We start from the raw sequence: 16,037 nt of genomic DNA on the forward strand, positions 1-16,037 counted from the left end.
TATGTTAGCATTCATAGCAAAAGGATTTGAGCAGTTTTGGTCTCCAAATCTGAGGAAAGACATTCTTGCCATAGAGGGAGTACAGAGAAGGTTCACCAGACTGGGATGTCAGGACTTTCATATGAAGAAAGACTGGATAGACTCGGCTTGTGCTCGCTATAACTTAGAAGATTGATGGGGGATCTTATAGAAACGTACAAAATTCTTAAGGGGTTGGACAGGCTAGATGCAGGAAGATTGTTCCCGATGTTGGGGAAGTCCAGGACAAGGGTTCACAGTTTAAGGATAAAGGGGAAATCCTTTAGGACCGAGATGAGAAAAACAATTCTCTGCCACAGAAGGTAGTTGAGGCCAGTTCATTGGCTATATTTAAGAGGGAGTTAGATGTGGCCCTAGTGGCTAAGGGGATCAGGGGGTATGGAGAGAAGGCAGGTACAGGATACTGAGTTGGATGATCAACCATGATCATATTGAATGGCGGTGCAGGCTCGAAGGGCCGAATCGCCTACTCCTGCACCTATTTTCTATGTTTCTATCTCTGTCCTGAGTGGCTGGCTTGGCCATTGTCAAAGGACATTCAACAACTGAATGTTTTCCAGGAGGTACAGAGTATTGCTTAATTCAGAGTGTAAAGAATCAACATGTCTAAGCATTTATTACATAGAACAGTACAGCAGAAGAATGGGCTCTTCGACCCACAATGTTTGCGTCAAATATGACGACAAGATAAACATATCTCAACTGCCTGAACATGCTCCATATCACTCCATTCTCAAACGATACTATCATCTCTGCCTCCACCCCCGCCCCTGCCAGTGCGTTCTAGGTTAAAAAAAACTTGCTCTGCATATCTCCGTTAAACTTTCTCCCTCTCACCATATAGCCTATTTATGCCTCTCATATACTCCAATCAATTTTCGCCCCTCGATCTCCGATGTTCAAAAGAAAATAATCCAAGTTTAGCCAACCTGGCCTTGTAACTGAAACCCTCTAATCCAGGCAGCATTCTGAAAAATTCTTTGCACTCTCTCCAAAACCTCCTCATCATTCCACAATGGGGCGACCACAACTGTGAGCAATACTCCAAATGTGGCCAAGCCAAAGTCTTATAGAGCTGCATCACAACTTCCTGCCTGTTAATGCCCCTAGCAAAGAAGGCAAGCATACCATGCGCATTCTTTACCACCCTGTCTACTTGTGCTGCCACGTTCAGTGAGCTATGAACTCCAAGATACCTCTGTGCATCAATGTTGTAAAGGCTTTGCCATTAACTTTATACTCCCCTCTTACCTTCAACCTCCCAAATTGCAACACCTCACATTTGCTCGGATTAAACTCCATCTGCTATTGCTCTTCCCATTACTGCAGCTAATCTGTATCCCGCTGTATCTTCTGACAGCCTTCTTCACTGTCTTCAACTCCTCCAATATTAGTATAATCAGCAATCTTACTCACCAACCCATCTACATTTGTCCAAGTCACTTATGTACATCACAAACAGCAGATGTCCCAGCACAGAGCCCTAGTGAGACCACACCTGGAGTATTGTGTGCAGTTTTGGTCCCCTAATTTGAGGACGGACATTCTTGCTATTGAGGGAGTGCAGCGTAGGTTTACAAGGTTAATTCCCGGGATGGAGGGATTTAATATGCTGAGAGAATGGAGCAGCTGGGCTTGGAGTTTAGAAGGATGAGAGGGTTTCTCATTGAAACATATAAGATTGTTAAGGGTTTGGACACGCTAGAGGCAGGAAACATGTTCCCGATGTTGGGGCAGTCCAGAACCAGAGGCCACAGTGTAAGAATAAGGAATAAGCCATTTCGAACGGAGACGAGGTAACACTTTTTCTCACAGGGAGTGGTGAGTCTGTGGAATTATATAATACAATACAATACAATTCAATTTATTGTCATTTGGACCCCTTGAGGTCCAAACGAAATGTCGTTTCTGCAGCCATACATTACAAACAAATAGACCCAAGACACAACATCATTTACATAAACATCCATCACATTGCTGTGATGGAAGGCCAAAAAAACTTATCTCTCCACTGCACTCTCCCCCCCGATGTCGGAGTCAAAGTCAAGGCCCCCGGCTGGCGATGGCGATTGTCCCGCGGCCATTAAAGCCACGCCGGGTGATGCAAGGTCGCACACCGGGTTCTTGATGTTAGAGCCCCCGGCGTGCGCTCGCAGAGTCCCGCAGCCATTCCAAGCCGCGCGGGGCGGTGATGTAGGCCCCGCTCCAGGAGCTCTTCAACCCCGCAACTCGGGCGGGAGAAGTCGCCGTTGCGGGAGCCCTGAAAAGCGGTCTCCCTCCAGGGACCCGCGGGCTCCCGGTGCCGCCGTCCGCCAGACCCGCAGTTGCAGCCTCCGAATCTCCGGGGGTCGGGTCGCAGCAGCATCCACCACAGCTCCACCCGCTCTGGACTCGGCCAGCTCCGCGACGGTGAGGTGAGTAGTCGGCACCACAGCCCCCGGTCTTCCTGTTGGAGGCCGCTCCTCGTTGCAGCCCCAACGACAACGGAGACCCGACAAAGAAAACGTCGGGTCTCCCGTGCAGGGAGAGATTTAAAAGTTACCCCCACCCCCCCCCCCCCCCCCCCCCACACCACCCCCACCCCCCCCACACACATACCCCAACAAAAAATAACAAAAACTACATTAAAACTACATTAAAACATAGACATAAAATAATAAAAACGCAGACGGACTGCAGAGGCCGCTGCTGACGAAAGTCGCGCCGCAGAGGTGGAGGCAGGTTGTCTGGATGCTTTCAAAAGACAGCTAGATAGGGCTCTTATAAATAGCGGAATCTGGGGATATGGGGAGAAGGCAGGAACGGGGTACTGATTGGGGATGATCAGCCATGATCACATTGATTGGCGGTGCTGGATCGAAGGGCCGAATGGCCTACTCCTGTACCTATTGTCTATTGTCACAGATCCCTGGGAACTCCACTGGTCACACACTTCCAGCCAGATTATCTTCCTTCCACCACAACCTTTTGTCTTTTATGAATAAACCAGTTCTGAATCCATATCACCAATTATTGTGAATCCCGTACATCTTATTCTAGATCAGCTTAACATGAGGGGCCTCGTCAAAAGCCTTACTAAAATTCATGTATACAACAACTTGCTAGATCAATCTCCCTCAACACCTCATCAAAAAACTCAACCAGGTTAACAAGACACGACCTGCTGCGTACAAGCCGTGTTCACTATCCCTAATTAGCCCATTGTCCTCTAAATGGGAATAAATCCTAGCTTGAAGAATTCTCTCCCTTCCACTACTACTGACATGAGGCTCACTGGCCTACAGTTACCTGGATTCTCTCTTCTTCTTTAAACCAAGGAACAACATTGGTCACTCTCCAGTTCTCGCCTGTGGCCAGAGAAGAAACAAAGATCCTTGTCATGGCCTCCGCAATCTCCTCTCTTGCCTCCCTCAGTAACCTGTGAAAGATGCTATCAGGTCATGAGCACATCCACCTTAATGCTCGTGAAGAGCATCAGCACCACCTCCTTCTTGATCTCAAAATGCCCTGGCATATTTGTTTTCTCCACACTGATCTCGCTGTCCTTCTTGGTGAATGCAGATGCAAAGTATTCGTTTAGCACCTCACCTACATACACAGAGTCCTTCTTTATCCTTGAATACCCTTCTTTATCCTTGATTACTACTCCTCACTTGCCTGACCGCAACCAACTTTGATTACCTTCTCTCACATTCTTCAACTTCTGGCATACTAAAACTACCCTATTCATATTCATCTACTATCATTACTTATCTGGTATCAGTTCTTTATGAAGATTAAATGTCTGTTCAAAGGTCCATTCACTCTGCATATAACCATATAGCAATTACAGCACGGAAACAGGCCATCTCGGCCCTACAAGTCCGTGCCGAACAACTTTTTTCCCTTAGTCCCACCTGCCTGCACTCATACCATAACCCTCCATTCCCTTCTCATCCATATGCCTATCCAATTTATTTTTAAATTATACCAACGAACCTGCCTCCACCACTTCCACTGGAAGCTCATTGCACACCGCTACCACTCTCTGAGTAAAGATGTTCCCCCTCATGTTACCTCTAAACTTCTGTCCCTTAATTCTGAAGTCATGTCCTCTTGTTTGAATCTTCCCTATTCTCAAAGGGAAAAGCTTGTCCACATCAACTCTGTCTATCCCTCTCATCATTTTAAAGACCTCTATCAAGTCCCCCCTTAACCTTCTGCGCTCCAGAGAATAAAGACCTAACTTATTCAACCTATCTCTGTAACTTAGTTGTTGAAACCCAGGCAACATTCTAGTAAATCTCTGCTGTACTCTCTCTATTTTGTTGACATCCTTCCTATAATTGGGCGACCAAAATTGTACACCATACTCCAGATTTGGTCTCACCAATGCCTTGTACAATTTTAACATTACATCCCAGCTTCTATACTCAATGCTCTGATTTATAAAGGCTAGCATACCAAAAGCTTTCTTTACCACCCTATCTATATGAGATTCCACCTTCAAGGAACTACGCACGGTTATTCCCAGATCCCTTTGTTCAACTGTATTCTTCAATTCCCTACCATTTACCATGTATGTCCTATTTTGATTTGTCCTGCCAAGGTGTAGCACCTCACATTTATCAGCATTAAACTCCATCTGCCATCTTTCAGCCCATTTTTCCAAATGGCCTAAATCGCTCTGTAGACTTTGGAAATCCTCTTCATTATCCACAACACCCCCTATCTTGGTATCATCTGCATACTTACTAATCCAATTTACCACACCTTCATCCAGATCATTGATGTACATGACAAACAACAAAGGACCCAACATAGATCCCTGAGGCACCCCACTAGTCACCTGCCTCCAACCCGACAAACAGCCATCCACCATTACCCTCTGGCTTCTCCCATTCAGCCACTGTTGAATCCATCTTGCTATTCCTGCATTTATACCCAACAGTTTAACCTTCTTAACCAACCTTCCATGAGGAACCTTGTCAAAGGCCTTACTAAAGTCCATATAGACCACATCCACTGCTTTACCCTCGTCAATTTCCCTAGTAACCTCTTCAAAAAATTCAAGAAGATTAGTCAAACATGACCTTCCAGGCACAAATCCATGTTGACTGTTCCTAATCAGACCCTGTTTATCCAGATGCTTATATATATTATCTCTAAGTATCTTTTCCATTAATTTGCCCACCACTGAAGTCAAACTAACAGGTCTATAATTGCTAGGTTTACTCTTAGAACCCTTTTTAAACAATGGAACAACATGCGCAGTACGCCAATCCTCGGGGACTATTTCCGTTTCTAATGACATTTGAAATATTTCTGTCATAGCCCCGGCTATTTCTACACTAACTTCCCTCAATGTCCTAGGGAATATCCTGTCAGGACCTGGAGACTTATAACCATATAACATATAACAATTACAGCACGGAAACAGGCCATCTCGGCCCTACATGTCCGTGCCGAACAACTTTTTTCCCTTAGTCCCACCTGCCTGCACTCATACCATAACCCTCCATTCCCTTCTCATCCATATGCCTATCCAATTTATTTTTAAATGATACCAACGTACCTGCCGCCACCACTTCCACTGGAAGCTCATTCAACACCGCTACCACTCTCTGAGTAAAGAAGTTCCCCCTCATGTTACCCCTAAACTTCTGTCCCTTAATTCTGAAGTCATGTCTTATCCACTTTTATATTTTTCAAAAGTGTCAGTACTTCTTTTACTTTGAAACTCATAGGGGACGCTGCTCTGGCGGCAGCCTTGTCAGCAGCGCGTCAGTTTTTTCAACCTTTTCTTATTTTTTAGTATGTTTTAAAGTATGTATTTTGTGTTTCTTTGTGTTTTGTGTGGGGGGTGGTGTGGGGGGGTGAGGGGGAAATCGCTTCGGTCGCCTCCTCCATGGAGAGGCGACTTTTTCCAGGTCGCCTCCCCCGTGGCCTAACATCAAGGATCGGCGCGGCCTTTCCCGGAGACACGCTCGGGGCTTCAGCGGTGGGCGCAGCGTGGACTCTCGTTGTGGAGCGGGTGAGCCCTCGCTGGGGCTCGCTGGAGGGGAGAGCTCCGTTTCGCTGGCCCGGGGCAGTCGGCAGCCTGAAGTCGCAGCCTGAAGTCGCGTTCTGCAGAGTTCCAGCTAGAAGAAGAAGCCATCACTGCCGGCCTGCGGCCAACTTCTACCGCGGGGCCGGCATGGACTTACCATCACCCCTGGAGGGGAGCTTCGACCGTCGGCCCTGCAGTCTACGGTGCTTCTGGCTGCGGCGGAGACTTTAAATCTCGACCGCCGGCCTGCGGCCTACAACAACTTAAAGCCGCGGTCTCCGGTGAGGAAGAGCCGATCCTGGACTGACTCTGGACTCTGGTCCTGTCCACGGGGGGGGGAAATGGAAGAGGACTGGTCAAATTTTTGTGCCTTCCACCACAGTGATGAATGCTGTGGTGGATGTTTGTGTTACATTTTTATTGTGGTTGTGTGTTCTTTATTATTGTATCGCTGCTGACAACCCAAATTCCACCAGCCTGGCTGTGTGGTCATTAAAATACAATACAATACAATAGTATCCATAGCTACTCTACTAGTTTCCCTTACCTCACATAATTCAATATCCTTCTCCTTGGTGAATACCGAAGAAAAGAAATTGTTCAATATCTCCCCCATCTCTTTTGGCTCTGCAGATAGCTGTCCACTCTGTCTCTCCAATGGACCAATTTTATCCCTCGTTATCCTTTTGCTATTAATATAGCTGTAGAAACCCTTTGGATTTACTTTCACCTTACTTGCCAAAGCAACCTCATATCTTCTTTTAGCTTTTCTAATTTCTTTCTTAAGATTCTTTTTACATTCCTTATACTCCTCAAGCACCTCATTTACTTCATGCTGCCTATAATTATTGTAGATCTCCCTCTTTTTCCGAACAAGATGTCCAATTTCCCTTGAAAACCAGGGCTCTTTCCAATTTTTACTGTTTCCTTTCAACCGAACAGGAACATAAAGATTCTGTACTCTTAAAATTTCCCCTTTAAATGTCCTCCATTTCTCTTCTACATCTTTCCCATAAAACAAATGTCCCACTCCTTTTAAATCATCTCGCATCTCATCAAAGTTAGCCTTTCTCCAATCAAAAATCTCAACCCTAAGTCCAGTTCTGACTTTCTCCATAATTATATTGAAACTAATGGTATTGTGATCACTGGACCCAAAGTGCTCCCCAACGCATACCTCCGCCACCTGTCCCGTCTCATTTCCTAACAGGAGGTCAAGCACTGCCCCTCCTCCAGTAGGTACCTCTGCTGCAAAAAACTATCCTGCACACATTTTACAAACTCCAAACCATCCAGCCCATTTACAGAATGTGTTTTCCAGTCTATGTGTGGAAAGTTGAAATCTCCCACAATCACTACCTTGCGCTTACTACTAATATCTGCTATCTCCTTACATATTTGCTCTTCCAATTCTCATTCCCCATTTGGCGGTCTATAATACACCCCTATAAGTGTTGCTACACCTTTCCCACTTCTCAGTTCCACCCAAATAACCTCCCTAGATGAGCCCTCCAATCTATCCTGCCAAAGCACTGCTGTAATATCTTCCTTGACTAGCAATGCAACACCTCCACCTCTTGCCCCTCCAATTCTATCACACCTGAAGCAACAAAATCCTGGAATATTTAGTTTCCAATCACAGCCCCCCTGCAACCATGTTTCACTGATCGCCACAACATCATACTTCCAGGTGTCTATCCAGACTCTAAGCTCATCCACCTTTCTTACAATGCTCCTAGCATTAAAATATGCACATTTAAGAAACCCCCCGTCTCTTATTCTCTGTTTATTTCCTTTTTTTTCTTTCTCCTCTTGTGTCAGAGTGCTTCCCTTTTCTGCTTTCTGCCTCCCATTCTGTCTACTAGCTTTCTCTATTTGAGTCCCTCGCCCCAACCATTCTAGTTTAAAGTCTCCCCAGTAGCCTTTGCAAATTTCCCCGCCAGGATATTGGTCCCCCTCGGGTTCAAGTGCAACCCATCCTTTCTGTACAGGTCCCACCTTCCCCAAAAGAAGTCCCAATGATCCAGAAACTTGAATCCCTGCCCTCTGCACCAGTCTTTCAGCCACGCATTTATCCTCCACCTCGCTCCATTCCTACTCTCACTGTCGCGTGGCACAGGCAGTAATCCTGAGATTGTTACCTTTTTGGTCCTTTTCCTTAACTCTCCTCCCAACTCCCTAAATCCTCCCTTCAGGACCTCTTCCCTTTTTTTACCTATGTCATTGGTACCTATATGTACCACGACCTCAGGCTCCTCTCCCTCTGATTTCAGGATATCTTGGATGCGTTGACACGTCCGAGACCTTGGCACCAGGGAGGCAGACCTCCATCCTGATCTCCCGACTGCATCCACAGAATCGCCTATCTGACCCCCTAACAATAGAGTCCCCAATTACTATTGCCCTCTTCTTTTTTTCCCTACCTTTCGGAGCAATAGGGCCGGTCTCTGTGCTGGAGGCCCGTCCGCTGTCGCTACCCCCGGGTAGGCTGTCACCCCCATCCGTACTCAAACAGGAGTACTTATTTGCAAGGTGTACCGACATTGGAATACTCACTCGTTCCTGCCTCTGCCCCTTGCCCTTCCTTAGCGTGACCCACATGTCTCTCTCCCGTGGTTTTGGAGTGACCACCTCCCTATAACTCCCCTCTATGACCTCCTCACTCTCCCTGACCAGACAGAGGTCATCGAGCTGCTGCTCCAGGATCCTAATACGGTCCCTTAGGAGCCCCATCTCGCTGCACCTGGTGCAGATGTGGACGTCTGGAGGGCCATCCGACACCATGACCTCCCACATCTGACATCCAGAACAGTACACTGTTCTGGCTGTCATTCTCTCGCCTTACCCTGGATCCGATACCAGTATAATACAATAGAAACTGCTGGGAGAAATCAGCAGGTATCTGACTCACAAACAGCAGCTCCCTCTTGACCTTTAAACTGCACCTTTATTATATAAACAAAAAGCACTGTACCTTTAGCCTGTACCCGTGGCATGCAGTAAAATACTTTATAAAATATAATAAATTGTATGAAAATATATCCACTTCTACATATCAATAAATCATTCCCTAAAGTAAATGGAATCATATACATTAGAGCTTAACTAAAATAGTACACACATACGAAAAATTTGGACAAACACGGGGTGATCCAATGAATTTGTGCATGCATCGGGATGAATTCCCCAATCTACCCTAGGTAATGCTACGTACGGTGCCACCCGGTGGTATACATATGGTATTATGTATTGGGGATGAAGATCAGCAAATGGGTACTCGGGTTCCATGGAATGGTCTGGCTCCTATACCATATATTATCCTCTTTAGCGATAAGGCAGTTTGTTCACAAGGTGTTTTTCAGATGGTATATTCTGCAGCCAAAGTGCACTGGTGATGGAGAGGTTTGTGTGGTGGATGGATTGCTATAAATACATTTATCCATCAATGTGCACATTCCATCACACTGGTTTATCTTGTGGACGATAAACAGGTTTTAGGAGACCTGTCAAACACCACAGGTGATCTGACATTTAGCAAGTATCTTGTCGATTGTGACACCCATGTGAGACATGCACCGTTCATGATGAGAATGTTATTGAATCTTACATTAGATTTCCTCTCAAAGGTGATCTTTGTCTTGCATACAAATAATTACTTATTAATTCATCAACATAAGTTTTCTACCTCATGCATCCAACTACTTCATTTTCTTATATGGTTGATGGAATTTTTTATCACTTATGTTGGAAGAAAAGAGATATTAAGTAGCACAAGACAGTTATCAGAGTATTTAAGAAGGAACTGCAGATGCTGGAAAATCGAAGGTAGACAGAAATGCTGGAGAAACTCAGTGGGTGCAGCAGCATCTATGGAGCGAAGGAAATAGTCAACGTTTCGGGCCGAAACCCTTCTTCAGACTGATGGGGGGTGGGGAGAAGATAGGAAAAAGGAGGAGGAGCCCGAGGGCTGAGGGAGAGATAGGAAGGGGAGGAGACAGCAAGGGCTAACAAAATTTGGAGAATTCAATGTTCATGCCCCCAGGATGCAGACTCTCCAAGCGGAATATGAGGTGCTGTTCCTCCAATTCCCGGTGTTGCTTGCTCTGGCCATGGAGGAGACCCAGGACAGAGAGGTCGGATACAGAATGGGAGGGGGAGTTGAAGTGCTGAGCCACCAGGAGGTCAGGTTGGTTATTGCGGACCGAGCGGAGGTGTTCGGCGAAAAGATCGCTGTAGATCAGCTGACATCTAGAACAGCGGATGCAATAGATGAGGTTGGAGGAGGTGCAGGTGAACCTTTGTCGCACCTGGAACGAATGCTTGGGTCCTTGAATGGAGTCGAGGGGGGAGGTAAAGCAACAAGTGTAGCATCTCTTGCGGTTGCAAGGGAAAGTACCCGAGGAGGGGGTGGTACGGGAGGGAAGGGAAGAATTGACAAGGCAGTTACGGAGGGAGCGGTCTTTGCGGAAGGCAGACATGGGGGGAGATGGGAAGATGTGGCGAGTGGTGGGGTCACGTTGGAGGTGGCGAAACTGACGGAGGATTACTTGTTGTATGTGACGGCTGGTGGGGTGAAAGGTGAGGACTAGGGGGACTCTGCCCTTGTTGCGAGTGGGGGGATGGGGAGAGAGAGCAATGTTGCGGGGTATGGAAGAGACCCTGGTGCGAGCCTCATTTATGGTGGAGGAGGGGAACCCCCGTTCCCTGAAGAATGAGGACATTTCAGATGCCCTGGTGTGGAACGCCTCATCCTGGGAGCAGATGCGGCGTAGACGGAGGAATTGGAAGTAGGGGATGGAGTACTTACACAAAGCAGGGTGGGAAGAAGTGTAGTCCAGATAGCCATGGGAGTCAGTAGGTTTATAGTGGATGTCGGTCAGAAGTCTATCACCTGCGATGGAGATATTGAGGTCAAGGAATGGTAGGGAAGTGTCGGAAATGGTCCAGGTGTATTTGAGTGCCGGATGGAAGTTAGTGGTGAAGTGGATGAAGTCAGTCAGTTGTGTGTGGGTGCAGGAGGTGGCACCAAAGCAGTTGTCGATGTAGAGTACGATTAACAGAGTACATTGACTTGTGAAACTCTTGCATTGGTGTCCTAGGGCTGAGGCAGACAAGTATCTGACCATGATCAGCAGTGTTTTTGTCGACAAATTAAAATGTCAGCTGGAGCTAGTGAACAGGATAAAGTTTGCTTAAGAATGGGATGCGGAGATGTTTGCTAATTCATTCTTCCTTCCAAGTATTTGGAGAAGTATGTCTTCATGGGGCTTGACAAGGTTGAAGTAGGTCTGGTCTCCCAATTACAGGAAAGAATGTGGAGGCTTTTGAGAGATTGCAACAGACTGCTGCCAGGTTTAGAGGATTTTAGATAAAAGGCGAGGTAGGTCAAACTTGGATTCTTTCTCAAAGAGGGACGGAATATCTTCATTCTGGGGAAATCAAATCTTTGTAATTCTCCACTCAACTCTACTAATTCTCTACTGTTCTGAAAGGGATCTTGGACTTCTTAACCAAGTTCTGAGCTCACTGAACGTGGCAGCACATGTAGATAGGGTGATAATTACCCAAAACGTTGAGGTTTTGAAGTTTTGAAGTACTTTCAAGACTGAGGGGGTGCCGAGCAGGTTAAATGTGGTGGAGCCACGGGGTGAGGCGGACACTGGGGCTCAGAACCAACTCGTCCTCCTCATGTCCTGACCTTCTGGATTGTTCCTCCACATCTCCAGTATGTCGCCCACTCGCCGCTCTCCCCACCTCACGGTGCACGGAGAGGGCCACCGAGCCCAGCACGGGCTGTAACCGCTCCGCTAGGAGGCTGAGGGAATAGTTAATCTCCATTTCTCTACCTGGAGTCTGGGCGGGAGATCATCACAGACCGGCCGACGCTCCGCTCCCCAACGTCCACCTGCGTTGGAGCTTCCAGCGGCGGTGATCACCACTCCTCCCCGCCGCCAGGGGGAGCCGCGCCCAGCGATAATCCTCCCCGCCAACAGGGGGTGCAGCCGCGCCCGCCAATGCATCTCCCGGCCGCCAGGGGGCAGCGCGGGGCCCCGTCCCAGAGACGGGCAGCGTCTGCAGAGGGAGACGATGGAGCACGGTTGGGGTATGGACCCTCTTCACACTGATTGTGGTCGCAGGGAGAAAGCTGGAAGTGAGGAGGGTGGGGCGGGATAAAGCATGGCGAGTGATGGGTGGATGGAGAAAGTGACAGAGGCTAGAGGTGTGAAGGAGACAAAAGGTGTCAGATAAGGAGATAAGTGAAATGTAAAGTTGGGGGGAGGGATATGAATGGAAGGGGGGAGTAGAATGGGAAATAAAAGGAAATGGACAGGGATGGGAGTTGAGTGTAGGTAGGAGGGAAAGGGAGCTGGGTGACTGGGAGATGGTGCAAGTGATGTGTGCACTGAGGAGGGCGCAAAAGGAAGAGAGAGGAGCTGAGACAGTTATTACTTCAAATTGGAGATGAATACAATGTTCATACCACTGTCTTGTAAGCTATCCAAAGTCAGTCAATTTTATTTGTCACATGCACCAACTAAGGAACAGTGAAATGAATTTGCTATGCAGCGATACCGTTGAAAAAAAACCACAATAGAATTTAACACAAACATCCACCACAGCATTCTTCGCTGTAATGGAAGGCACAAAGTTCAGTCAGTGCTTCTCCCTTTGTTCATTCGTGGTCGGGGCCATAAACCCTCGGTAGTCACCATTATGGACGGCCGGATGTACGGGCCCTCTCGTCGGGCCGATCGAACGCACTGCGCAACTTGGAGTGTCCGAATCAGCTCTTTCCTACCGGAGACCGCGGTTTCAGTATGTTATAGGCCGCAGGCCGGTGGTCGGAGCTCTTCTCTGGCAATCCCCGGTAAGGGATCCCAGACTCTTGCCACGCCACGTCCCCGGCTAGAAGCTCCGCAGACCACAGCCCCACGATGCGAAAGTCACCAGGCCACCGATCGGAACACTCCTTTCTGGCGACCCTCTGGCAAGGCCACGCAGCTCCCGCTGCTGCAGCTCTGGGCCCGACTCCAGGAAAGGCCGCTCCAATTCAAGCTGTTTGGTCGCGAGAGGAGAGGCGGAGAAGCCACATGGAAAAAGCTGCCTCTCCTTCGAGGAAGGGACTGAAAAACAGTTTCCCCCTTTTCATCCCCCACACAAGACACACAGAGAGACACCCAAAACAAACACTTAGACAAACCAAAAATAACCCCAAAAAGACGAAATAACAAATACGCTGCTGGCAGGGCAGCCGACTAGTAGCGCCCCCAATCCAAGGTACGAGGTACTGATCCTCCAATTTGCATGTGTCCACACTCTGGCAACGGAGGATGCCCAGCTCAGTGTGGGAATGGGAAGGGCAATTAAAATGGTTATGAACTGGGAGATCCTGTAGGCCTTGGAGGACCAAATGCAAATGGTGAAATGGTCGCTGAGTCTACGTTTGGTCTCGCCGATGTAATGGAAGCCACATCGAGGATGCCGGATGCAGTAGATGAAGTTCAGATGTCTGTGATGTGTAGAATGGAAAACCTCAACTTAACAGATGCGTAGGAAAGAACTGCAGATGCTTGTTTAAATTGAAGATAGACATAAAAGGCTGGAGTAAATCAGCGGGATAGGCAGCATCTCTGGAGAGAAGGAATGGGTGACGTTTCAGGTCGAGACCCTTCTTCAGTGATGTTAGGGGAGTGGGCGGTGGAGAGATAAAATGTAGTCAGAGACAGTAAGACTGGTCGGAGAACTGGGAAGGGGGAAGGAATAGAGAGAGAGGGAAAGCAAGGGCTACTTGAAGTTAGAGAAGTCAATGTTCATACTGCTGGGGTGTAAGCTACCCAAGCAAAATATGAGGTGCTGTTCCTCCAATTTGCGCTGGGCTGGAGTTAGTAGAGGGAAGCTGACTTTAGAGATATAGCGTGGAAATAGACGCTTTGGCGCACTGGGTCTGTACCGATCAGCGATCACTCCGAACACTAGCAGGAGGGACAATTTACAAAAGCCAATTTGCAGACCTGTACGTCTTTGGAGTGTGGGAGGAAACCAGAGCACCCAGAGAAAATCCACGCAGCCACAGAGAAAACATACAAACTCCATACAGAGAGCACCAATACTGCGATAGTCAGGATCAAACCTAGGTCTCTGACCCTGTCAGGCAGCAACTCTAACGCTGCGCCACTATACCGTCCTGTTGGGTTCCTGCTCAAGTTGTTGAAGAGGTGTAGAGCATGTGAAGTGTCTCAGACGTAGGTAGGAAGGGACTGGACAAGGGAAGAATTATAAAATTGAGTGATTTGGAGATTTGAGCAGGGCAGGAGCAGGCAGAACGAACTAGACTGCCAGGGCAGCTCTGCCTGTGGATTTGAGAAGGAGATAGAAGCAGGCAGTATGGGGCTGGGGAATGATAACATTAGAGGCTGTGGAGGGCAGATCGCCAGAAATGATGAGATTGGTAATAATCTAATGGCCTGGGAGCTGGTGGCCTGGTGTGGGTCTGTGAGGAAATGATAAAGCAGTAAGTGTGAGGAGATGTCCGAGAGCTGACATGTGGCTTCAGCACGGTAATGCTACTGAGTGTACGCAGGATTGAGCATCCAGAATGAGTGAGGTCGGAGTGGGTAAGGGAAGTGGAGGTTGAGATGATTGATCTCGCAGTGGCAATTGAACATGAAAAGGTCCAGAGAGGGTAGAAGACCAGGAATAGGAGGAATGGTGGAGGCAGGAAGAGAGGGTCTAAGACAAGGACTACTTGCCAGAGAAATAGGCCTGGAGACAATGAGAAGAGATCGACATTGTGACAGGCTCAGAACTCATTGAGGTGTGTGCACAGGGGCACAAAGACAAGTGGCGTGGGAGAATTTATCAATGACATTGGAGCTGTGCTCAGCCACGCAGTCGTGGGACTCATCAGTTAATGTTGGCACAATTTATCCCTCATGATGTGTTTTATGTATAAAAGCTGCAAAATGTAACTGCATTTATTTGTTGTCATTCACACTCCAAAGGCAGGACATTCATTTTAGATGAAAGGCCCATATTATGCTAATATTTCCTCAAATGTCTGCCTATGTAATAGAAACAAGCAGTATAGACTTGTGGAACAGTCTTGTTGGAGGTTGAGGAGGGGGTTGTTGGAAATGCTGAGATCTGGGATGGTTCGGCCGATGAACACAAAATGCTGAAAATAAGTCAGCCGGTCAGACAGCAACTCTGGAGAAAAGGAATAGGTGACGTTTTGGGTCGGGACCCTTCTTCATACAGAGTCAGCGGAAAGAGAAGTTTAACAGATAGTGGTCCAGTTTAGGAGTGTTCATAGTTGACATTGTGCTCAAGGGATAGGTATGAGGAGATGTCCAAGAGCTGATGCCTCACAATACAAAAGGTGAGAGTAGAATTTGTGTAAAAATGGATGTAGATTAATCAACTTTACTCTAAGCCTGGTGTTAATGCTATTGGGTTGTAGGCGACTTTGAATTTCTTAATTGCAGGTAAGCCCACATCTATCCAGTTCATATCCTCCCCTCTTACACACTTTCAATAGACAATAGGTGCAGGAGTAGGCCATTTGGGCCTTCGAACCAGCATCGCCATTCAATGTGATCATGGCTGATCATCCCCAATCAGTGCTCCCCATATCCCCTGATTCCGCTATCTTTTAGAGCCCTATCTAGCTCTTTTGAAAGTATCCAAAGAACCGGCCTCCACCACCCTCTGAGGCAGAGAATTCCACAGACTCACAACACTCTGTGAGAAAAAGTGTTTCCTCGTCTCCATTCTAAATGGCTTACCCCTTATTCTTAAACTGTGGCCCCTGGTTCTGCTCCCCCAACATCGGGAACATGTTTCCTGCCTCTAGTGTGTCCAAACCCTTAATAATCTTATGTTTCAATAAGATACCCTCTCATCCTTCTAAGCTCCAGAGTATACAAGCCCAGCCGCTCCTTTCTCTCAGCACATGATAGTCCCGCCATCC

At 47.5% G+C, this 16,037-nt stretch overlaps 1 protein-coding gene across 1 annotated transcript in view; it reads right to left on the reverse strand.

Annotated features, from left to right (window-relative positions):
- LOC116990373 (tumor necrosis factor receptor superfamily member 14-like) overlaps window positions 1–12,014 on the reverse strand; it is a 75,547-nt gene extending 63,533 nt beyond the window's left edge. Inside the window, exon 1 of the mRNA XM_033047988.1 lies at window positions 11,914–12,014. The gene's annotated coding sequence lies outside the window, so the exon portion shown is untranslated. The remainder of the gene's footprint in view (window positions 1–11,913) is intronic.
- Window positions 12,015–16,037: the final 4,023 nt, after the last annotated feature.

Source organism: Amblyraja radiata, chromosome 31 (assembly GCF_010909765.2).
Source record: "Amblyraja radiata isolate CabotCenter1 chromosome 31, sAmbRad1.1.pri, whole genome shotgun sequence".
NCBI lineage: Eukaryota > Metazoa > Chordata > Chondrichthyes > Rajiformes > Rajidae > Amblyraja > Amblyraja radiata.